Below are 24499 nucleotides of genomic sequence, written 5' to 3' on the forward strand. Positions count from 1 at the left end.
TAAAAATATTACAAAATTAAGTTATTATAATTATTATTACTTATTATTAATTATAAAACTAATACAATTACAGTTACTCTCTCAATTTAGTCTTCTTCAATTGTTCTCTCTTAGATGAATATCTTCAATATGCTCATCCAGGGTTTTATTTACAAAATATTTTTTGTCAACATTAGAATATAAAAAGAAATACAATAAGCTAATCCACTATGCTGAAATCAATTGCTATGTGTCTCTCAGAAGATATACCCCATTTTTGCTAAATCACACAGCATTGCATTTTTATTTGTGGACAAAAATAAAAACATAATAGCATTAATCTAAACTTCATCACATTGTTTACGAACTCAATGAAATCAAAATTGCAGTGTATTTTTGTTCATGTCTGTTCTATATGCTAATGCATTCCTACAAGTTGACCATATAAACTCTATTCCTGAGCATACTCTGTGATTCACAATTATATCTCCACTGTGAAGCACGCTGCTGTTCCCAGCATTCCCAGACATGTTGTCTGCATGCATATTGATCACCATGTCACTGTAATGATATGAAACCACAGCCTTTAGTGTGGTCAGAAAAATCCTAGTGCCTCATTAGCAATGTAAAACCGCTTAATGTAATATAAGCACTCCTAAACGCTGCAATAATGGCAAAGTGGATTTTTGTGGGTTGGTTTCCAAACAGTTAATTAGCTTATGTTTTTTAGTTCAGGACAACAAGACAGGACAAAAAAATCAAATAGTGCTCTTCTGTATGCTGCAGTCATCTAAACTGCAGGAACTGTGTTCAAATCAAGCGGCAGCCTCCCCCAGTTTCTCTTGAAGCCAATACGGAAGTGACTTAAACTGCAATTCATCGACTGGTCGCTAGGGACAGGCTCCAAAAGAGAGCAGAATCTTATTCAGTCCCATGTTAAAATGCCCAACTTTATAGCAGAAAAAAACATGTTTACAGCCTGGTACAAATTGTGGTTTTGGTCTATACTGCTAATTTTGCCCTTCATGACAACTCTAAGGGGGGTGAATTTTTTTTATAACTCATCCGTTTAAATTATATTAAGTCTTAAAGTTCTGCATAATTAAGGGCGTGCTCACTTGAGTGACAGGTGGACCGCACTGCTGTCTGTGAGCCGTCACATTACATCAACTAATTCCAGCCGCTGAACTTGGCATCTCTGCCGTGTTTGTGCTTTTTTCGGGATTATTTCATACAATTATCAAATAATATGGCTTGGTGTGCTTATGATCGAGACAGATGTAACGTTATGTCTGTGTAGATGTGCACACATGCGGAAGATAAACAAAACACACGTTGTTAGATTGTCTTGGCATTGGCTAAAAGTTTTGTCCGCCAGATTTAGTACAATGGCAATGGCTGGAGAATATGTCTCTCAAGACACAGCAGCACTGCTGTGGATATTAAACTAAAACTAAACCTGCTGCACTATTTTGAAAAATTATACTTTGGACGCGGGCTCATTTGTTTGTGAGAGTCTAATGTATACGATCATATAGAGTTTTACAACATAAACGCTGCTCAGATTGCATAATTTCTTGAAGAATAATGGAGAGCAGATCACTCAGAAGAAATGTGATGCAAACAATGGATAATATATCAATATTTCATGGATTTAACGCTTTTGTGGACAAAAAGTGCTGTTGTTTGTTTTTCAATGGACGCTCATGGACATTTTACCCAAGTTCAACGGATTGTATTCATCTCGCGATCGCTATTTCATTATAAAGGTATGGAGTCCCGTCTTGATTTTGCGTGTTGTCATTTGCACACATGACACAAATTACAACAGTACTGGTGCTGGAGCATCTATATCGTAAAAAGGACACCGTAGATTGACAGTAAACCTTTAGAACTTTCTAATGATATAACTTATCTTTATTAATATTTTAGATAGTGTCTAAAATAGATAGATAGCTCCTGATAACATGATCACGTCGCGCTAGGTGGGCATGGTTTCAGCAACGGCCGCTTTTTCCCTTCAAAAATGCTCTTCAGAAATCTACGGGTGACGTCACGGACACTACGTCCATATTGTTTACAGTCTATGGTTCAAATCAATGAGAATTGCAATTTGCTAAACATTTAAGGATATTCTTAAAAAAAATATGGATACAAAAAAAACATATTTAACAAGTTATATAGTAAAATATCTAGCTTCCACCAGACTGCCTTCCGTATTCAAGTTACTGGACAGAAAATTTGTAACTTCTTTTGTTAGTTTGAAAGCAAAACAGTAGCAATGGTGCTAAATAGAGTTCCGCCCCAAATCAGCCTTAAGAGAGCATTCAGCCTTGATTTTTCCCAAAGTAGCAGGGATAAAAAGCAAAGCCAGCATCAACTCTGCATATCAACTACCTTGGATTAACTTCAGAGAAGGAGAATCTTTGAGACAGACTCTGTTGAACAAACCCTCATGCTGCACAGAATATCAAACAGTGGGATTGATTAAAACATATATGTGCTATTTATCCACAACATGCTTCTGCAGTCCTTATCTCTGCTCAAAGTGTCTGTTAATCTTCCTATTGGCATGCTTGCTTTGTCTCTCCAGCATTTGAATTGTGGTTTCAATTATTTAGCTACTGCAGCCATTTTGTTTAAAGAATCATTGTAGTTCAAAAGTACAATCGATCTTGATACCCTCATTTAGGTCACTGTCAAGCGATGACATTCACGTGGTGGGCATTGACTGACTGACTGCTGAGTTCAAGCAGGAAGCAGGACCAGAGCACTTTGCAAAGTCTTTTCATTGTACACGTTTGAATAGCCTTTTAATACCTTAAAGGAGTAGTTCACCTAAAACAGGCTCATGTATTCATAATCTTCCTCTGACATAGGTCTAAAGTTAATTTGAAGTTAGTTGTGGTCTAGCATCTTGAAGCATTGGCATTACTGTATGTATGAAAGTGTGAATAAGCACATGCTCAAATGAGCAGCGAAGGGCAAGATTAGTATGGATAACGACTTAAATTTCAGCCTGTTCCTGACACAAAGTTATTGTATGACTTCAGAAGACTTGGATATTTCCAAGACTTAATACTCATTGTATAAGTTGTACTGGAATACTTTAATAGAGCAAAATGCTGTTTATTATTTTGCGTTCCACCTCATATGCCAAACATTATATTTTTTCAAATATATTTAAAAAAGGAATGGGCAAAAATATTGCAAATATATTTTAAAATATGTTTACATACTTTTTAATTTACTTATATTTTTTCATATTTTTGGACATTTTTAAAAAAGATATTTTCAAGCTAAATATATTTATATTGTTCAAAATATAAAAATAAATTTAAATATACGCTTTCAATTTTTATAAAAAACATTTTTTGCATTTATCCATTTGCATTTATGGGTTGGACCCACTTTTGCCTGATTCAACAAGGTGCTGGAAACATTCCTCAGAGATTTTGGTCCATATTGTCATGATATCATCACACAGTTGCTGCAGATTTGTCTGCTGCGCATCCATGATATGAATCTCCCGTTCCTCCACATCCCAAATCTGCTCTATTGGATTGAGATCTGGTGACTGTGGAGGTCATTTGAGTTTAGTGAACTCACTGTCATGTCCAAGAAACCAGTTTGAGATGATTTGAGCTTTGTGATATTGTCTGAAGATGGTTCACTGTGGTCTTAAAGGGATGGACATGGTCAGCAACAATACTCAGGTAGGCTATGGTGTTTAAATGATGCTCAGTTGGTACTAAGAGGCCCAAAGTGTGTCAAGAAAATATCCTCCACACCATTACACCACCACCAGCAGCCTGAACAGCTGATACAAGACAGGATAAAGCCATGCTTTCATGTTGTTTACACCAAATTCTGACCCGACCATCTGAATGTCACAGCAGAAATCAAGTCTCATCAGACCAGGCAACGTTTTTCCAATCTTCTGTTGTACAATTTTGTTGATCCTGTGTGAATTGTAGCCTCAGTTTCCTGTTCTTAGCTTGCAGGAGTGGCACCTGTTGCTTTAGCCCATCTGCTTCAAGGTTCGACCTGTAAAAAAGATGGACGACACCCCTTCACTCTCTTCCATTGTAGAAAAGTGAAGCCGCCAATGTTCCAATATGGCGCTGACATCTTGGAACCCGATTCTGCACAGTAGTGAGCGAGAGAGGAGCCGTGGTATCAAGGTCCTGCCCACACTCCCGCAGAATTGGTTAGTACAGTTTACTGCAGAAATGTAGAAATTAAAATTAAAGCACCAGTCTCCTCCCGAAAATCCCAAAACAAGTCCGCTGGTTCCTCAGTGATTTCTTCGCTCAGAGAAGCTGTCAATCACAGCTGTCAATCATGATGTCACACTCCCGGTTTTATAGCATCAAATAATTAACTAAAATCAAACTTATTTAAAAAACGAACACTTGAACTTACATCAGCGTGATAAAAACTACATAAAATGACACAAACCATCTTTGGAAAAAAATGTATTTGAAGTGTAATTTGATTGTTTAGTTTGTCTCACATCCCATTTCATTACAATGTAGAGGGCGGGGTTTATGACCTATACGGCATCCAGCCACCTGGGGACAAACAAAACGTTTTGGCTTCCTTTTTCAGGACTTTTGAGGCACACTTGGGTTTGACGTGTTGTGCATTTAGAGATGCTCTTCTGCAGACCTCGGTTGTAACGAGTGCTTATTTGAGTTTCTGTTGCCTTTCTATCAGCTAAACCAGTCTAGTCATTCTCCTCTGACCTCTAGCATCAAAAAGGCATTGAACTGCCACTCACTGGATATTTTTCGGACCATTCTCTGTAAACCCTAGAGATGGTTGTGTGTGAAAATCCCAGTAGATCAGCAGTTTCTGAAACACTCAGACCAGCCTGTCTGCCACCAACAACCATGCCACGTTCAAAGTCACTTAAATCACCTTTCTTCCCCATTTCATTTTTATCAGAGTTGCAGAAGTTGCTGTAAACTTTCAAGGCATTTTCTTTGATAAACTGTGATATCATTATTGTAAGGCTCATGTGACACATTAGTAGCCCAGAGGTGTTCATCTCAATGATAGGTTGCAATGACTTGACCTGTCACCTCTTTTATTGCCTCTGTCTCAGCAATTTTCTGTTCCTTCACTCACCGGTGGCTCGCGGCAGCCGAACAAGTCTCTGATTATTTAGAACATGGATAATTCATCTTATGGTATTGATTCAATTCTCTTTGGTGCTGTGAGAAGAAATAAGAATTTGTTTTCTCCTTTCCCTCTTCAGGAGATGATATTATTATTTATTAGTCGTGCTTGCCTTAGTAACATTTTTGCAAAAATCCTCATGAGTATTTTAAACTTTGGTGTGTAACTTGTCCTCCACCATTTGTGCAACAGGCATGAATAATACATCAGACTTAGATCAGACTACCAGCCATGCAAAAATCTAGTTTAAACCAGCCATGCAAAAATATAATTTCTGTATTTATTTTGTTTCTGAAGAAAAATCAAAGAAATCCATTAAAAATGTGCTGTAAAAGCTAGCTCCACTTACGCTGTTTGAACTGTCACCAAAGGACTTATTACCCATGATCTGAGAGTAATTGGTGGCTGCTGATTTTCAAAGTCCGGTGTCGGCTGCCACACAGATACCGTTCAACGCAGGTGGATCAATAGAAAATGAGGGCCGCTAACACAGGCAGCGCTTCAGAGATAATGCCCTGTGGCCAATCATCATACGTGCCGAGCATGCCAGAGACCGTTCGTCTCTAATATTTGTTCAGTTTTTTTAAACTCTTTCCCCTCTTGGTCTTCTAAGAGGATTTGTCAGGTGTTCTGTTTGCAGATGACAAACGCTTAATAACATTTATCGTCTCATGACAGCTGGTTTGAGAGATACTGTACTCTTTGTAAATGAAATGGGTTCAAAGGATCCATTAGGGTTTCTTGTACATATTAACATATTGATACTCTGAATGCTAATTCTCCTAAAGCTGTGGGTTGTAAAAGAAAACTGTTTTGCTTTTTTATTCCTTTTTGTTTTCTTTTTCACAGTGACATTGGCAGCATGTAATAAAAATCAATTTGCAATCCATTTTATTTACAAAATGTGAAGTATTTCCAAACTAAACTTGATTTTATCCATCAGGAATTGATTGGATGGTGAAAAGTGTCTCAGTTATTTGGAAGGTGTTATAAAATAAGGAAGCTGGAAAGGAAAGTCATTTCAAAAATTGGAGCAACAATTGGAGTGTTTTTTAGAAAGATTTTTTTTTTAGAAAGAAAGAAAGAAGTCATTTTTCTTCTTCACAATAACATGTACAGACAGATGAATCATTCACAAATGTATTTTAAAGGAATGTTTCCGGGTTCAGTACAGGTTCAACTTAATCGACAACATTTGTGGCATTATGTCTTTTTTAAAAAAAGCTAAATTAGCCAATTTTTGTAGGATTTAAAAGCAGAAATGTGAAGCCTATGTAATGAATAATTGACGACAGGCCATTAAATTATTAAAAAATAATTCACACCCTAGGTGGTAATGTGTCCATGACACGAAGAGGACGAATTACACTGTTACACCTTGGGTGTGCATTATTTTCTAATAATTCAACGGACCGGAGTCAATTATTCTGCTTATACTACGGTTACCACACCTCAAGACATTGTTCAGATGTTGTATTTCAAGACATTTGTCAGGTTTTTGTCCTTAAAACGCTCTTGTGTGTAGGACTAATTTCTTACACATCTCATCCCACACCTCTGTTGCTTATTCCAAAACGTCATTTTAGAGCTAGTAATGGAGGCTTGAGCCATTGATATAGCAGTGTTATTACCTTACTAGTGAGAAATCTCTTGTAGCTTTTAAGTTGCTAAACTATTTTACTGATAAAATCATCAGAGCAGGGCTGATAACACGTTTCTGTGTGAGTGTGTGTCTGTACTGTGTGTTTGTGCATTTGAGTGAGAGAGCTGGAGAAAGAGAGAATGTGCTTTCCATGCATAATAAAACCAGTGGCGGCATTTCACAAACACCTAGGGTATGGCATGATTCATTCTGGCCATACAACAGCAACATTTCCAAGTAATATTATATCTGGTCCCACTTTATATTAGGTGGCCTTAACTACTATGTACTTACATTTAAATTAATCATTTGATACAATGCACTTATTGTGTACATACATGTTTTTACATTGTACTTATATTTTAAAAATACCTGCATGTAATTACATCTGTAATTAATTTATAACTACACTGTTGACCCATCCCTTACACCTACCCATACCACCAAACCTGTCTCTAACCTGTATCCCATCTCAATAGCAGCACAAGTGTTTTGCAATACAATATGAACACAATATTGAACACAATTTTTGATGCAAGTACATAGTAGTTAAGGCCACCTAATATAATGTGGGGCCTTATATCTAAACAAAATTTGGACAAAAATCCACCATACTAAATGAATGGACAGAGTCCACGGACATGCACAGACTTGCAAATTCTGAAACAGCCCTAACCAGGCACAACACGACACGCAAGAATTTCCATGTTAATCAGAGTTTTTTGTACTAACCAGCCGCAACAGAGATTCACGACGATTCTATTTTACAAACAGTTTCTATTTTCGCTGCATTTCGGCTGGAACAACATACAAAGTATGACAACGATAATCTCAGGTTCTGATTGATTATGTGCTTTATTTAATGTAAAAGGAATTTAATGTGAGTTTGAATATCATTTTCCGTGACCTTTATAGGCATAGCCAACTGAAAGCAACAATGGATAGGCTAATTCACCTCAAACTGTCAACTCAAGGTGAACAAACAAGTGATTTCTATGATAAAAAAAAAAGATTGTTTCAGTCACTCAGTAAGATTTAGAAATTTGATAATGTACAATTTTGTTGCGAATGCAGTGCACTTGCAGAGAGAGCCCGCCCACACACTCTTCTGATTGGCTGTGATTTTTGATTGATTTTTTTCGCGTCTCGAGTCCAGTCTGGTTGTCGCTGGAAATTTTATCATATCACATCTGGACACAGTGTTAGGCTGTTTAAATCTGCTTTTCAAAGCTGCAATTTTTTCCAGAAGCCAGCTCAAATAACAGAACTAAGCTGTTGAGCTGTTATTTTCCCCCGTTTTGTCTGAATGCCAAGGTATGGCAACTGCCATACTCTGCCATACGTAAACGCCGTTCCTGAATAAAACATAATTTTGTGGCAAAAAACATTGAAATAATTTGTGGTTTTTATCCTATTGTTTACTATATTTATTTGCTTAGTCTGTTTCGTTGTGTGATAAGGGTTTTGTTTTAAGGACATGAAGGACATTTACTTTAAGGTCATTTGAAATAACTGAAATCTTTTGGCGAAGTGATATGGAACTGTAATGCGGTCAAGACCTGCCTGGAACTACTTTAAGCGTGCGTTTCCCTGAAAATAATTGCACACGGACGTTCGTCAACCAATCAGATTCAAGCATTCTTTACAGAGAAAAGTTTAGTATAGTAAGGTCATTTTATCTTCACAGTAAAATGTTAACATGCATTGATGTGTTTTAATATTATTTATATACTATTATAGTATTTATTAATATCTTAAATTAGCTTTTATTTAAGTTCAGGTCATTTTGTTATGTGCTTTTGTCTTTTATTAGTTTTTGTTTTTTTAAATATTTCTATTTAGCTTTAATTTATTTGTTATTTCAGTTTTAGTCATTTAAGTTTAACTTAAACATTACTTCAGTTAGTTGCCAATGCAAAATATATATTTTTTTTTTAAGTAAAATTTTATCATTTCATATTTTTATCATCTAATATTTAAAGTGGAAATTAATTTGTTCGGTCAAAATTATGGCTGTTGATTTGCTGTTGATTTGCGCTTAACTTGTCTTGTACTGAACCTGGAATATTTCTTTATACACTGTAAAAAAGAATTGTTGGTTTAACTTAAAAAAGTAAGTTACCTGGTTGCCTTGAAATTTTGAGTTCATTGAAATTAAACATTTGAGTTAATATAATGAAGGCGATTGATTTAATCAACAGAAATTCAAAATATTATGTTATCTGAACCACATTAATTATCTAAGTTGATTTGACAAAAGAAAAAAAATGTGAAAGTCATAAAAATAATTTTTTAAAGTGTAGAAAACAAGGTCAATTTTGATTCCAATTGAAAATAATAATAAAAAATCTTCCAATTTTTTGTTCTCCCATATCCTGTTGTAATATCATCCTGCGCCGTTAAATATTCATGCACATGTCCAGAAATAAATGGCGTTCTCTATAGCATATGTTGAGCTGATGTAGAGACATCTAAATGATAATGACACAATGAAGCCCTCTGAAAGGGATGCGTATATGCCCGTCAGTTCAAAGACACTTGGCTGTTCCTGCTTGAAAAGAAGGAATCCTTCCTTCGGTGGTTGGTTGCTATGGATATCTCTCAAAAGCTCTTAGAATAATGGCACATCCCACCTCTGATGTCAGAGCTGTTGATGTGTGTGTAAAGAGGGAGGGAGCTGTAGCCTGTTGCTCATATCATCAAATGTGCCGCCAGCACTCCAGAAGCTCCAGAGCCTGTTGAGGGATCAGATAGAGTTGGAACGCAGAGCATTCTTCCTCTCCTTCTATAGTAAAAGAGAAAGAATCTTTCATTCCTAAACATCATGAACACACTCAACTACAGATGAAGTATGGTAAGTATTTCCAACTAATGTTTCTTTTTCTGCTTTCTGCAGTTTTGTTTTGTTGTGGTGGAAGTTTAAACAGAATGCATGCGAAAAGATGTTCTGAATGCAGGTTTTTGAGCAAACAAACAAAGATTATCCTAAAAAGGATGTTGTGTTTGTGTAAACACGCAGTGGACGTGTCCTGTGAGTCAGTGAAGTACTGCGCTAGTAGCCAAATCAGATCAGGGCTAGTTAGATTGCAGCATGCAGACTGAGCGCGCACGAGTTCGTCTGTTTGAGAGAAGATGAAATGATATCAGTGCGTAACATTCATCCACCTTAGTGCGTATTTCTTTTTTTCTGCTGCATATTTCTGTTTATAATATTTTCTTATATGTTGTACAATATTATAGGGCTTTTAAAAAAAAAAAAAATACTTATTTATATGATGATATGAAGATTTAGTAATCAAAGTACTCACAATTAATTGCAAATATTTGCTTAAGAATGTCCTTAAAGGATCATAATTTAAAGGCACAGTTTGGTTCCCAAAATTGTATGACTGCTGCATATTTCTGTTCATAATATTTTCTTATATATTGTACAATATTATAATGCTTATTAAAAAAAATTACTTATTTATATGATAATATGCAGATTTAGTAATCAAAGTACTCACAATTAATTGCAAATATTTGCTCAGGAAAGTTTTTAAATGATCATAATTTAAAGGCACAGTTTGGTTCCCAAAATTGTATGACTGCTGCATATTTCTGTTCATAATATTTTCTTATATATTATACAATATTATAGGGCTTATTTAAAAAATTACTTATTTATATGATAATATGCAGATTTAGTAATCAAAGTACTCACAATTAATTGCAAATATTTGCTCAAGAAAGTCCTAAAAGGATCATAATTTGAAGGTTTCCCAAAATTGTATGACTTTCTTTCTTCTGTGGAACACAAAGAAGACATTTTGAACAATGTCTCTGTGTGTTTTTGTCCTTACAATGAAAGTCAATGGGGTCCAAAGTTGTTCGGTTCCCAGCGTTCTTCAGAATATCTATCTGTTGTGTTTTGAAAGTCAGAAAGTCAGTTTGGAACAGTAAATGATGACAGAATGCTCATTTTTGAAGGCATTGTGGCAAATGTATAAAGCATTGAATGCACAAACGTGGCTTTCGAAATCAATATATTCGTTATTTTATATCATTCTGCGGGTCTGCGAGCAACACAGATTTATTCAGTTGAGTTTGTCCATATGCTTGAGGTAGATTTAGAGTCTTCACACACAACATGTTCTTTCTATGTGCTCTAATGTCTTTAAATGCGTTTTTGTTTCCATAAAATGAAGTTAATGAGGTCCAAGGTTCTTGTCCTTTAAAATATCTTCTTTTGCATTGTTTGGTGCATTGAAAAGTGCTAGAAGATGGTACTTCAAGCTTGAATTGTTTTGATGGTCAGACAATCCTTTACTATGGCGTTTATAAAAAGGTTATGATTTTAACATTTTATTTTTATATATAATTAATTTAATTGTAACTTTATTTGTATTAAGTTAAATTGACAGCCCTAAATACTCAATATATTGAACTTCTAAAATCTATTCATCTTACTGCATATTTATTTTCACAATGTTTTAATATGTGGTGTAGTTTATCATGTAGATAAACAGTACTATGGTTCTTGCTTTGTACATTTTTATGTTTGATATGAAATCTCTAGCAATAGTATTGTTTGTTCATCTTATGTTTTATTTTATGTCATTGCATTTGCAACAGTTCGCTTCTAATTACTTTGACTCATGTTCATTCTTATGCTTGTTTTGTCCTGAGAGCTGACAAATCTTCATGAGTGGTATTCAATTTCAATGCCAAAGTCCATTTCGTTGCACATTATAGATGCACACTTGTCCTGTGTTTGATGAGCATACAGTGTGACAGTCAATCCCCCGATGAAAGACCAATACGATGCCATTACCAAATGACAGCAGTCAGGATGAATCAAATCAGTTTAATTTAACAGCACCATTTATCCAGAGTTCACAAATGCATCTCATAATGTTCAAGCCCTGCGTTTGACTACTAATATTTGAATTGCACCACTTGATGTTAATATTTTCTATTAGATTTGGCATAATTTTTCTGTCGTGAATAAAGCCTATTCTATTCTGGCATTTACAGTACAATTACATCAAAATCTATTTGGGGTTTTATTGATCATTTTAATTGTTGAATTAAAGGTGAATACATGCACAATGGAGTCCAAAAGTCTGAAACCACCAAAAAAAAACTACACTCTAAAAAATGCTGGATTAAAAGTTTTATTTAACTCACATATTGTCTAAAAATTACTGTATTGCTTGCTTAAAATGAACCCAAAATATGTTGGAAATTAACATTTATTAATATGTTTAATAAATTAACATTTATTAAATTGCTTATTAATATGTTATTATTGTTGCCTCTAGTAATTATGTGTCTGATTTTTAATTTCCAACCTATTTTGGGTTCATTTTAAGTTCAATTTTTAATCAATAGTTGAGTTAAATAAATTGCCCAGCACGTTGGGCAAACATTTAACCCAACTGCTGGGTTAAAAACAACCCAATCGTTTGGTTAAAACAACCCAATTGCTGGGTTTGTCCGTTTTCAACCCAACTTGGGTTGTTTTTAACCCAGCATTTTTTAGAGTGTAGAATTTTAAAACACGAAAAGATTATGATGTAAAAAGAGTCAAAATTAAAGATGGCAATAATGCACAAGGTCAGATGTTCTTGTTTTCACTGAAGCTCAAGATCTCAAATCATGCTGGAGAACATGATCATGTAGGTGTAAGTGTAGCTCCAGGGACGTTTTTTTACTTAAATTGTTATGCTGAGAAAATAATTTGCAATGAAAAACGTTTAATTAAAACAGAAAAATGTAAAATATCAGCATTTTGGCTAGTGGTCTCAGACTTTTGGACTTCACTGCAGTTCTGTTAGCACGTATCAACACATCCAGGGTTTTGAATTTCACTGTGGGTGGTTTGGGAAGAGTTGGTGACACTTAGTCATAATGAAGTACACTTATCTGAATTTCAAAGAGTTTCTTGGTGGTTGAGTGGCATCTACGGCCGTGAGTGGTTATGAATGGTCATCATTTTCCCAAGGTGGGAACGTGCCCTCTCCGTGAATCATCATCATCAGCATCATCATGGTGCGGTGGTAACTCGGACGGGTAGCTCGAGGTTACATTTGCATATTATGAATTTCAAGTCTGAAAATGACTGACATAAGAATGAGTCTATCCGTTTAACCAAGACAGTGATTCACTGTGTGTCTCTGAAAACTTCCTCTCCAGTTATTCGCATGGTGAGAAATGGACTCACACTCCGAGCTTATTGAGAAGAGATTAGATCTCTATACAAACAAACGTTTTGCATAAACCTGTAGGAGTTCAGATTGATTTATAGGTTTGTTGACTACAGGGAAGGAACAGCAACTTTTCCTCACCGTAACTACATTTACATTTATGCATTCAGCAGGTGTTTTGTCAGCAACTCTTTTAGCATTCATGGGAATCAAACCCATGACCTTAGTGTTGCTTTGGCATGTTCTACTTTTTATGTTAAAGGAATTAGTTCTTCTTTGTTATTTGGAAAATCATTTTGCAAATGCCGTATAATTACTGAGGGTGTAGAAAGACATTAATATTAGTGTTGTCTCTTAGGTTTAAACATCCAATGTTAATAGAACTAATCGGAGTGTAATATTTAATTTTAAATAAACAAGACAAAAATACAATATTCCTTGCTTGTTTAAGTGTTCAATGTATTTTAATGTACTTTAACATTAACATTGCGTAATAGTTTAAATTGCATTAAATTGATCTTTATTGATTAAATGTGACTTTAAAGGGGACCTATTATGCCCCTTTTACAAGATGTAATAAAAGTCTCTGGTGTCTCCAGAATGTGTCTGTGAAGTTTCAGCTCAAAATACCCCACAGATCATTTACTATGGCTGTCAAATCTGCCCCTATTTGGGTGTGAGCAAAAACACGCCGTTTTTGTGTGTGTCCCTTTAAATGCAAATGAGCTGCTGCTCCCGGCCTCCTTTCCAGAAGAGGGCGGAACTTTAACAGCTCGCGCTTCGGTTGCTCAACAACAACAAAGCTGGAGAATCTCACGCAGCCAAAATGAGGATTGTCAGTAACGGTGTTCAGCCTTACATTGTTCAAATTGGAGTCGGACACTGGTGGAGAGACTAAGCAAGAAGTTACATCTTTTAGAATGAAACTGGACATTTCTGAATGGTTAGTGGATAAATTTACGGCATGATAACAACACTCTACTACAACAACTCTTCCTCTTCTCTAAAGTTGCCCAACATGGCCTCACCCCCTTTGTTGCGTGTTCTCGGGGGCAGGGTTTATGTAAATTTTGGGGTTTGTGATGTCACCAACCCGGGAAGAAGCTTGTTGTAGTCCCTACCGGCCGTTTGTTGTAGTCCTTAAAAAGCAATTTCTGTAAAAGAAAATATCTCCCTTTGCATTGAACTTTGAGCATCATAGCTTTGCAGATGTTGTTCATGCTCAAACAGCAACATTACACACTAACTAAAGATAAAAAAGTGAAATCATAATCAACCACCCCTTTAAAACCACAGTCTAGCTCCTAAAATACAGCTGGGATCTGCTCAGGGGCCAGTTTTAAGTCCTTTCACTGCAATTTCAGGTTCAAAGGACCCGTCCCTGAGAGCTTTAGTGATTTACAATGACAAAAGGCTTCATCAACTTCATGTGTATTGTAAAAGGGCTGGTTTTAATGAGCAGGGTTAATGTCTTTTCATACCTTTATGTGCAGCATAATTGTGAACTGCGGTCAGGATATTGCAATTATAAATGGCCATTCCCTGTTTGCAGCGGTCTTCTCATATAGCATTACGCACAGGTAGTGACTGTGTTTAATTAAGGAATTACGATGAGTCTGCAGAATTTCTAAGGTGATAAGCAATTTATATGCTCATACATTAGCTGCCCTGCTTTTGGTATCTGCAAAGGTTTTCATAATGATTTTCATTGACAGTAAGACTAGTATGTGATTTGAAATCTGAATTCAGTTCCACATCCTTTTTTTAGCCAATCAGCTGAGGCATAAATGTCACGTGTCTACTCACTCTTGAGGTGCAGGAAAATGTCTTCATCATTACAATGCTGAGTGACTGATAGCATCACAAGAATGTTATTTCATGCTTTTAAGAGCCATCTGCTATAATTTAATAAACTATTTACAATTTATTAGGGCTGGGACAATAAATCATTGCAATAAATCGAGAAATGATTCTAGATCGATTCTGAGATTTTCCAAATACATCGAGATTCTCTCTCGAAACGATTCTGAGGTTAGTTTTTAACAGCAGATGGCACTGTGTGCTTTAGAAACAGCCGTACTCTGCTTGCTTCCAATTCCTTACTCACACCGCAAGAACCTTCTATAAAATAATCATTTATAAAGTTTGAAAAGGTTGAAGCGAATTACAAGGGTGTTTGCTGTGGGCTGTTTACATTAATCTCGCGTCATAAAAGCATTCTGAGGTGCAAGTACGTTCTCAGACTCAGCCGAACGCATGAGCGCTCTTCTTCGTGAGCATTTGAATGTGCGGTTAAAAACTAGCCTAGAGCGCCATCTGCTGTTAATAACAAAGCTCAGAATCGATTCAAGAGAGAATCGCGATGCATTTGGAAAATCTCATCCACGAATCGAGAAGAATCGATTATTGTCCCAGTCCTACAATTTAAGATTTATATTGTCAGAATACATGGCTAATTTCGAATGACCATCAGTGGAATATGTTGTTCTTTTCTTTTTGGGACCAGGTGATTGGTTAAGACTGTGGGTTAATTTGTTCCATTCTCCTGGAATTAAGTAAAATAAAAATTGTTCAGTTCTGTCATTACTCACTCGTGTTGTTCCAACTATATTCTGATAAACTGCATGTGATGTTCCTCATTTGTAATTCGCTTTGGATAAAAGGATGTGTGCTAAATGACTAAAAGTAAATGTAAATTCGGTTATTTTTTTATATATTTGCAGCACTTTTGTTATGTAAGTTATGTACTATATTTTAAGTCACATGATAGTCTTGTGCAACAAAACTGAAAAATAAGATATTATTTACTGGGAATCTTGAGCTTCAGCAAAGCTAATAAATCTCATTTGCAGTCAGATTCAAAAATAGTGCACCATTAATGCCAAATATTGACAACGTATATATAGTGCATATAGTCATATGGACCACTTTTATGGTATTTTTTTATTTGGTAACATTTTACAATAAGGTTTCAAAATATTTTACTTAATGCAATGTGAACTATGTTAACATTAACAGAGGTTAATAAATGCTGTAAAAATAGTTTGTTCATTTTTAGTTCATATTACTTAATGCATTTATTAATGTTAACAAATAAGACCTTATTGTAAAGCGTTTCTGTTTATTTTTTGTTTTTTTTTAATGGTAACTGTTGTTGTGTGGAAAAGAGCCGCAAGAAAAAATTCTTCTGTTTTCCACCTAAAAAACTCCTAAAGGTTTGGAAGAAAATGGATAACTAAATAATGACAGAATTATTTTGGGATTATTCTTCTTGTAATGTGTATAAAGTGCAGCTGATAGTTGTCTGGGCAGGAGTTTGTTCTCCATCAATGTCTTGCAGTGCTTCGGCATTCTCATCTTCTCCAAGTTGCTTTATTCCCAGTCGACAGCCTGTGAATGATGGTGAAATAAATGTGTTTTGAAGCCCACTCTGCAGGACAGGAGTTTATCATTGACAAAATCTAAAAGAATAAGTGAAGTAACACCGGGCAGCCTCGAATTCATCACCCGCCTCAGCTCCCGTCTCAAAGCCTCTCGTTTGAAGTTTGAAGAGTCCACGCATTTCAATCTATCTCATCAGATGAAGTGCTTTCCGCTGTGTTGACATTCAATAACACTGGATGTTTCCGTCCTTGTTTTTCGTCTTCTTCAAACACATTTTCTGCTCTGCGCCGGCTTTCTGTCTTCTTCTCATACCTCTTTAATATATTTTGTCCAGCTGTGGTCCCCCTGAGGCTTGCTGCGGTCCAGCTAATGGAGATCCGCTCGAGCAGTGACACTTTTTAGACTGACACCCGTTACAGGCTGCTGTGGTTTCCGGTCCTGGAAGTGCTTGGGCATAATGGAGATTACTCACTGAGCTTGGCCTGTTGGTGTCACACAGGAGATGGATATAGCTGCATGAAACTGTGTGGTAATGCACACAACTGCTGGACAAATCCTTATGTAATCATTACGTAATTTATGTTGATGTTTGTGCAGTTCTGCGATCCAAGTGAACACAAAACAATTAGAATATAGAAAAGAACAAGAAACAGAAAGTGATCAAATTGAAACACAAATGGGTCAAAGGCCTAAAAAACAAAGATATGACATCCAAAGTATGTAAGGTAGTACAACTAGATCTCTTTTATTGAATCCAAAAGGTTTTTATTATATTTTGCTACATATAAAGGTAGTGTCAAAAGTGTCAAAAGGTCATTCGGTTTAACCATCCAAAGGCCAATACAGCCATTTCATTTGTGATTAAAACATCTTAAAATGTAATAAATGTATTTATTTTTTATTCTGGCGTGATTTTATAACATCATATGTCAACATAGTGCAAAATGGTATTAAAATTATGTGTAGAAGTCGTTGCTTTGTAATGAGAAAGAATGTCCGGAAAAATGAATTTAATTTATGTCATTCGGAGTAACCAATATAAAGGGACCATTTTGGATCAAATCATGTGACAGGATGTGACATCATTCAGACACATGAAAAAGACCACATGGTCGTGAAGCAAAGTAACTAACTCTCTATTAACTATTTAAAAAATTCATGTTTTCACTTGCTCATACGCATGTCCCGACACATCAGGTCATTCAGTACAACTGCTATAAAACACGGAAAATGTTGTAATATTTTAAAAACTTGTACTAAATATAAAATGTTTGATTGTCCTTTTGCTAGCTAGCTAGATATCAGTCTGTTAGCATTGTTTGAAAATATCGTCATTTGGTATATCCAAAATTGTAATTCGGTAAAACCAAAATTTTGGTTAAACCGAATGACTTTTTTAGTTACAAATTTTGTCCATCTTGTAAAAAATGACGAAAGCACTGTTAATTGATTATAAAAACCACATAATCCCATTGTTAACACTTAATAAAACTTCTAAATTAATTATATCTCTATGTTTATTTACACTTTTAAAAACCTTATTCGCCAACGACCCAAATACAGTATTAATTTAATGCCTAATAAAGTGAATTTCTGAAGTCTGGGTGACATTTATAGGAAATTGTAAGGTGTGTATATATATATATATATATATACAGTATATGATCTTAAATGTAAAATATATATATGATGGCAGTATTTTGTTATGCTCAATATAATTTGAAAATAATAAATTATGTATATAATTTTACATAATAAAGTATAATTTTATATATTATGTTTATTGTTTATGTTATTTATGCATTACTTTTTCATGACATTTAAGAACATTACTCCAAAAATTATTTTCACCATAATGCATCTGGACATTTTTTAAAAAATATTTTTGTGATTTCCATTATTATGATTCTCATTATATTCTTATTAATATTGTAAAACTGTAAAATGCTATATTTTAATTAGTCCAAAATATATTTAGTGCAACAAATACTGCCATCATATATAAATACTTTACATTTAAAATATATATATATATTTTTTGCATTACAGTAATGAGAATGAGAATTGTATTTATTTATTTGGATGACATTAATGAAACTTGGCATTGCACCATTTATTGTCATTTTTCACAATGTGAAAAATCTGATCCTAAAAAAGCTAAATAAAATTACACCTACTTTTTTCTTTTAATTTTGAAGTGACATACGACCTGAACATGTTCCTGACGGGTTTGGTGAGATTCTTCTAGTAGTGTGATGATAATCCATAACGAGGAGGTTTGCATCGTGACCCTATTGTAAATGTTTGCCTGCAACAATGCATTAATAACCAGAGCCATTAGTGCACAAATGGAGATCAGTATGACCCAGCTGCTGGAATTTAAATGAAAACATAAACTCAGAGATTTTTGAGCATCAGACTGTTGTGCATCTCTGCCAGTGATGTGCTGAAAACCTGCCAGGAATAGAAGCAGTGCTGTGGCAAAGGTTAAGTACAGTGAGAAGATGGAGAGGTTTGCTGAACCACTGTGAAGCCGAGAGACTGTTTTATGTATGGTGGACACATGAGAGGAAGAGAAAGCAATTATAGCCCGAAGATGTTTCAATATATTCAGCGATTTATTAAATCCACCCACTAATATCTAAAAAAAAAAACTCTCTCTCTCTTTCTCTCTCCGATTCCCGTTTGAATTGATGTAAGCAGATGTCTTACGATATGAGCATGGCTGCGGGCGCTGTTGGACCTGAACATCCCGATGTTGAACATGTGTTGTGTATACATAGAGTCTGTGCACAAAAACGGTTCAAGATGTACTTATGCGTCCCTGCCGATCTGTTGCGGGGAATGTTCTCTGCTGCAAGCTACAAGTGTCAGAGTTACAGATGAGGAGAGAACAGCGTTATTCACTGGTGTTCAGAGCAGTGGAGAGACAATGAATGTGCTTTTGCTCCTTCATACTGTTTGTCTTTGGTAAAGGAAGATCATTCACGCTGAGAATGATGGTTTTTCCAGATGGCGTACATGTAAGAATAGCTCAAAAATCTGTTGTCTGACTTAGTGCGAGTCATTTAATGAACAAAAATAAAGTAGCTATGATCTTTGAGACTAATACTTTGTTAGTGTTGCTTCTTTAGTACTAATACTTCTTTACTACTTGCAGACAGCAAGTTCGACCCAAAATGGCGTAATTGGTATCATTGTTCTCGGTATAACTCAAGGGATCTATCAAGACCAGTTTCATTAAAATAGGCAAAATTAATCAAAAAATGGCCCAACGTGGCCATAATACACCCTTCGCCGGGAGTTTGATTGACAGGCGATCTGACCAATCATGACGCTGAATCTGCGGTTTTGTCCAGCAAAGAAACCAGACAGGAGAGTTAAGAAATTAACGTCGGTGGACTTGAACTTAAAAAATGGTGTGTATTGATGTTTTTCTGCGGTTGAGACAACATGTTAATTCATGTTTATTACTAGGAAGAGATGATCAGTTCATGAGTCGCTTGAACGGAGATACTACAGTGATCTGTCACGACACATTAAAGAGCCACAAAACGGTATTTATTGTTTGAATTTATTAAAAAAATTAATAATTTTGAAGGCTGAGACTTTGTTTCATACCAAAAATAACCTGCTCTGTCTTGTCTGTCGGCGCATTGTAAGTGTCCTCTTTGCTCCACGATGTATTTTTCACTCTGTGAGAACATGAAGTGTGGCGTGAGAGCGGCATGGCTTGTCGGATAAAGCAACAGTAACTGAGGGGTTCAGGTCTTTGCGAAGTGTCTATTCGGTATCATTCGACTTGATATTCTACACTGAATTAAAAGAGACCAGTTTTATGATTTTTGGGCAAAGCGTTCAGAAGTAAAAAAGCAAAAATAGCTATTTTTCATATCTCCTGACCAGTAGGTGGCGCTGTGCTGAAACACTGCATGTAGCCTCAGGTCATGCTTGTGATGACATGTACCAATATTCATCTCAATACGCTAAAGCGCTGTGGAAATATAGCCTCACATCCAATTTGGCGTGCTTTTTCTCAAATTTGTATGCACATTATTCGAAACTGGGTTTATCAGAAAGCTTTTAATAAGTTTTTGACAGCATGGTCTGAAGATGCTCTGAAATTCAAAATGGCTGGAAATTTTTCATGACGGAAAATGTCATCGGATCGTCTTGAGCTAAGGAATCAGAGGAAAAAAAGAATTTACTTTCTAGCCATATGGTTCAAAAGTTAATAGCATAAAGGTAAGTGCAACTTTGGACAGTTGGTGGCGCTAGAGGGTTTGAGTTAAGGACTATTGCTGTGGTTAATGTTCAGACTGTCCTCTATCAGTGTGCCAAATTTTGTCATTTTCCTGCAAACGGATCTATGGGCTGCCATAGACTCGAGCGGAAGAAGAAAACTAATACAAGTGCCTTCGTATCTTCGGTGCTTGGCCCCTAAAAATCCTTACAAAAAAATAAATTTACTTTGAAGCAATGCTGCATAAGATATTAAAGGGTTAGTTCACCCAAAAATGAAATTTCTGTCATTAATTACTCACCCTCATGTTGTTCTACACCCATAAGACCTTTGTTCATCTTCGGAACACAAATTAAGATATTTTTGATGAAATCCAAGAGGTATCTGAACCACACATAGGCAGCAACATTATTGCACCTTTTAAGGCCCAGAAAGGTAGTAAAGACAACGGTAAAATAGTCCACGTCCAACCTTAATGTTATGAAGTGATGAGAATACTTTTTGTGCGCAAAAAAACAAAAAAAACAAATACGAATTTATTCAACAATTTCGTCTCTTCCCTGTCATTCTACTACACTGTCTGTGTTGTAGACGCAGTGCAGCGCGTCCGGGTTCTACGTCAAAACGCCGTCTGGTTCAGATGGTTCAGTGAACATTCAAAAGTAATTTTCCTATAATAGGTGCAAAATGATAAAATAGCGAAAACATTTCCTTAAAGTTTTTTATCTAACATTCACATAACCAAGAACGTTTTTAAAACATTTAAAAAAAACCTGGATGTTTTGAATGTTCTAAGAACATAACATATTCATAACTCAATTGGAACGTTAGCAAAACATATTTTTGTTAGCTGAGATGGTGTGTGTTAGCGAGAGAGGGAGCAGAAGTCATAAAGACGCAGAGCTCCAGGATACAGTCTGGACCCCATAGACGATGGGTGGGTGGCACCAGAAGAGAGCATGAGATGCGTGGGAGGGGGTGGGGTGCCGTTTGCCAAGTGTCTCACCAGGCAACCATGAGGATGATTGTATCATCACCCAAAAAATGAATCTTCCTGCTTAATCATAACAGACGAGCACTATGGATATAAAGTGTACAAAAATAGATAGTATATGATGAACATAATGTAAATTATGCACTAAATTGACAAACTGTTCAGTAGGGTTTGGGTGAACAGCTGGGCAATTTTTTCAGCCAGTTGATGAATTTGATATAAATCTCTATATTTGTGTTTGTCTTAAAAGGGTTTTAAATCTAGTTAATAATAATCAAGGCATTGTTTTTGACTAAATTAGGTTTAAGGAATATTTTGAAGGGTTTTTTTTATGTTTTCCATTTTCATTTTAGTAAAAGTTTTAGTAATTTTGTTGTGTGTTTGTGCCATTTTTATTAGTTTTTGCTTTTTAAAAAAAAAAAATGTCTATATAGTTTATTAAAGCAATAAGCCCCAAGAAGCCGTAGTTTACAGTGAATTTATAATAGCTAAAGGGCGTTAGGCACGAAGCGGAGCCCTTAGCTGTTATAAATTCACTGTAAACCACAACTCCGCGGGCTTTATTGCTTTTATAAAATGGTTACCACATACTACAAATATTAAAGCCAAAAAATATGTATCAACGCAAATTTCATGAAGTAAAATCATTAAAAGCCTTCCTTCCGCTGGAAAAAATAGTCCCTGACCATGAACAGCAACAGAAGTTACATTTATTACGCCTCTAGATGGCGGCAAAGATTGTATTTATGAGCAAATCACTCAGTTGCAAAGATTTTTATATTGAAACTTGTTGTGAACACGGAACAAGAGCAAATGACAAAAGCGCTGTCAGTGTCAGCAGGGCACGGGAAAACCCATTAAATGTTAAAAGGACAAGAACTGACTTGAAAGAAAAAGCTAAATCTGAATGCAGGTAACACACTCGATATCTCTCTCACAATACTCTTCTACATAATGCAGTAAGCTTCAATGAAGAAAATCAATTGAGAACAAACATATGTTTACGTTGCTAAGAGTGGTTGCTAAGACAGACGCAGCAACATACACACTCAGTGGCGCAGCGATACTTAATTTGGTCAGCTGTATGTTTTCGGGAATTTTACAGCGGCTTCGAACGCGGCTCAACCAATCAGAATCAAGGGCCGGAACTATCCATTTTATAAATTAATTTTTATTTCAGTTTTAGTTGTTTTAGTACATCAAGTTAAACTAAACTGCCTTGGCAACTAGCTGGAATAAAATAAGTTTAAAACTTAAACATTTATTTTATTTCAAGCAACAAAAAATATTTTTTATGGCTTTAATGTTATAAAAACCCTGATATTTGATCATTTTCATTTAAATGCACCAATAAAACAAGTAACATACATTACCCTCATACACTACCGTTTAAAAGTTTGGGGTCGGTAAGAATTTTTTAAATGTTTTTGAAAGTCTCTTATTCTCACCAAGACTGCATTTATTTGATCAAAAAGTTCTGAATTGATTCATTGAAATGGATAGTTTGAACCGCCAATGACTCAAATTTACCAACTCTAAAAACAGCTAGTCGATTGACACAGTCCTTAGAAAACTCAATGCCTAAATAAAAAGTGCATTAAACTAAGTGCAATGCTTGACAGAAAAATCAACACAATACTGTATATCCTCATGAATATTTAATATATTGGCCAGCCCTAATGTTCAGTTATGTGGATGATATGTTTTGACGTGTTTAACAGAATGGAGAGGATGTTTTATTGTGTGCACAGTTGCACCAGAAGAATAGCTTTGGCTTGTATTATGTTTGACATGCAAATACGTATCAGCCTTAGATAATTCAATAAGCCTCATACACATCAGCCAGGAGATATTTCCCATGTTATCCATCTCTTTGATGAGATACAGCCCTGATATTCTACTTATTGTTCAGCGTTTAAGCTTGTGCGCACTCACACATATGCACAAATACTCTAAAAAAGTTTGTACTTGATGGTAAACAAAGCTCTTAGAATTGCTTATACATTCATTTAGACCTAAAAAAATAACAAACATTTGTAGATTTGGCCTAAATGGTTCACAGATCATGTAAGTAATGGCGGCAGAAGGACTTTCTTTCTGGCTGATCAAGATTTTGCCTTCTAATATTTAGCTCTAGGTGGGTTTTTGATATATCAGAAGCAGTGTGGAGGCTGTTGCCATTAAATTGTGCATGACTGCAGTGAGTGTATTAAACACACAAGCAATTTTCCCATTGAGTAATTTTCTGTCACAGTATGATTATTCTTGCCTTTCAACAGTCACCAAATGTAAATAAGCGATGCCTGTAATCTTCCTGTGCTCCGCATACTAAATATCACATTACCAGACCTCTTATTCTACTCAAGCAGCTCAGTATTATTCAAACAGCACTTTAATATATTGTGTTGTAGTATCAAGAGAATCTCACCTTGCCTTGAAAATTTCAGAGCAGTTTGGACATTTTGCTCTAAATATCTCCTTTTGTGTTCCACGGATGAAAGATAAATAATTTCGAAAGACATGAGGGTGAGTAAATGATGACCGAATGTTCATTTTGGGGAAAGCTGTTCTTTGAAAGCAGAGGGTTGAGATCTTCAGAGCTCAGTTTTCTAGTACATGATGAAGGTTAGCGGTGGTAGGTTTGGAAAGTGTGCTCAGCGTGTTACTGGCAGAATCACAGTCCTGTGACTCAGAGGCAATCTGGAGAAAAAGCCCTGGAGCAAAGCTGTGATCTCGCTGCGTCAGAGAGAAATATACGCTTGAAACTCACTGTTACCAATGCTGCAGTTCAAAGGGTCGCTCTTTTCTCGCACACTCCTTCATTCTGTCCGTCCGTACTGTAGTTCCTTAAAAAGGAATAGTTCACTAAAAAGAAAACTGTCATC

General features: G+C 35.7%; 1 protein-coding gene across 3 annotated transcripts in view; it reads left to right on the forward strand.

Annotated features, from left to right (window-relative positions):
- kcng1 (potassium voltage-gated channel, subfamily G, member 1) overlaps window positions 1-24499 on the forward strand; it is a 56137-nt gene that overhangs the window by 14590 nt on the left and 17048 nt on the right. The window contains exon 1 of one of the 3 annotated variants that reach the window (XM_051879640.1): window positions 9280-9659. The exons of 1 other annotated variant lie outside the window; for it this stretch is intronic. The gene's annotated coding sequence lies outside the window, so the exon portion shown is untranslated. Of the gene's footprint in view, window positions 1-9279; window positions 9660-24499 lie in introns of those variants that run through there. One more of the 3 variants, XM_051879638.1, reaches the window with a different exon arrangement.

Source organism: Ctenopharyngodon idella, chromosome 22 (genome assembly GCF_019924925.1).
Source record: "Ctenopharyngodon idella isolate HZGC_01 chromosome 22, HZGC01, whole genome shotgun sequence".
Taxonomy (NCBI): Eukaryota; Metazoa; Chordata; class Actinopteri; order Cypriniformes; family Xenocyprididae; genus Ctenopharyngodon; species Ctenopharyngodon idella.